A 1,988-nucleotide genomic window follows, 5' to 3' on the forward strand; every position below is an offset into this window, starting at 1 on the left:
GAAGGGAATGAATTGCTGAGAAACATGAGGAAGGAGAAAAAAAAAAGAAATTGTTTTTGGCAAGTTTAGATTCCATAAGCATGTTAACAGTTGTTGAAAGTTTTTAACAGGGAGATAGAATGGAGGGTTAATAACTAATTATTACTTCCACAATTCTGTAAATTTAAATAAGGATATTGCAAGAACTGCCCCTGATACTCATTATAATTCTGGTAAAAATAAAGAATATGATGATCTCTTAAAATGCACCTTTTTAAAGAAAGCTACCCAGATGGAACCGTGAACTAAATCTGAAGTTAGTTTTAGTTCCGGCAGCCTCAGTACCAAGCGCTGTAGCTTGGGATACGCAGCTTCTTGTTACGGGATACATTCCATTCTGTTTCATTTTCTTTTCATCTGCACCGTAAGGAGGTTATATTATTACTTAAAAACTTATCCAGTTTTGAAATTTTATTATCCTATCTTCCCATTTTCCTCTAGTGCTTCATTTAAAAATAAAGTAAATGAAAATCAGTTGTCACCTCACGGCCGTTCAGAATTCAGTAGCCCCACCCATTTTCTAGGGACACATTTTTTTTTCTTTTCAAATAAAAGTGAGTTTAACTTAAACTTGGCCTGCGCATACCCTTCCTATATATATGTGTGTGTGTATGTATATATATGTGTGTGTAAACATACATATATATATACACACACACATACTTTGGAGATAATAAGCTTTCTTTTCTGAAAGCTTAGGACTCTGTGATTATTATTGTATTAACACAATTGCCAACAGGTGGCGCTGCAGGCCTGTGCCAGTTTACAGTCTGGGAAGTCTGCTTTTTTATAGTGGTAGAATACATACATCTCTGTATTTCTTCAACCCAAAATAACAGGGTCTAGTGAAATAACATATCCTGTACTAAGTATAAGCCCCAGGGATTAATAACCTATTATCTGCTTGCAAATGAATCTCACAGTGGTAGAAATTTATCACCAGAAAAACTTGACACTTATATTTGCTTGTGTATATTGAAAGGGGCAATTTTAGGTACACTAAAAGGCATATTCCAGTCCAGAAACATATAGCATGATGCTATTCTTATCATGATGAAGACAAGGAAAGGTGTTGTATCTATTTACATATCATCATTCATCAGCCAAATGTGCAATGCTTCCATTTTTAACCAAAGAATTATAGCATTCGATCTGGTAGTACCCTTGTTCATAACTGAAAACACGCAAGCTCATGTTATCGATGGAGTAGCAGAAGATCCACAAATGTTGTATGATCCCTAAGAAACCATGGCTATTTAATAGCAAATCTCAAATGATAAATGAGGTCTCTTCGAAGCCCACATTGTCTTGGGAGAACCTGGGCTCATTGAGGGTGAGTTCCTAGACTCAGGCAAATCCCCATCTCAACTTCTCCATTCTGTAAACAGATAAGTAAATCTATCTTTGGGATTTGCCTGGTTTGCCTTTCACATTCACTAGGATAGGTTACAAACGCTGGAAACTGTTACTGTATAATTGTCAGTTCCAGAAAATCAGCTTGGCTTGTGATTCAGCGAAACAATCTGGCAGGTACACTTTTATGACACAATCTATAGCTCTTGGACACGTTGTACCAAATAAAGAACTTGCCTAGAATTCCTTTATTCAAGATCAATAAACGAACAAAAGTGCAGCTGTTTAAGCCTTTAATCTACAGAGGAGCAGAGGAGCTAGCCGTGAAGGTGGATGGTGAGGAAACATCTGCTTTTCCTCTTTCTGGCATCAAGAATAGGGCCTCTTCAGGGAAACTCCCACTTGCTCCAACTGATCTGCAGCTCTGACTTCCAAGAGGGACCGATCCTGACCTCCTTCTCACCTCTGACTCTCAGCCTTGCCAACCTCTGGGATCCTGGAGATAGCTTAACAAAGGTCATCATCACTCAGATTAACCTGTCTTCTAAAGTGCTGTTGGTTGAAATGGTTTAAGCAGCTGCCCAGGAATGTGGAGG

The sequence above is a fragment of the Macaca fascicularis genome, chromosome 2 (genome assembly GCF_037993035.2).
Source record: "Macaca fascicularis isolate 582-1 chromosome 2, T2T-MFA8v1.1".
NCBI lineage: Eukaryota > Metazoa > Chordata > Mammalia > Primates > Cercopithecidae > Macaca > Macaca fascicularis.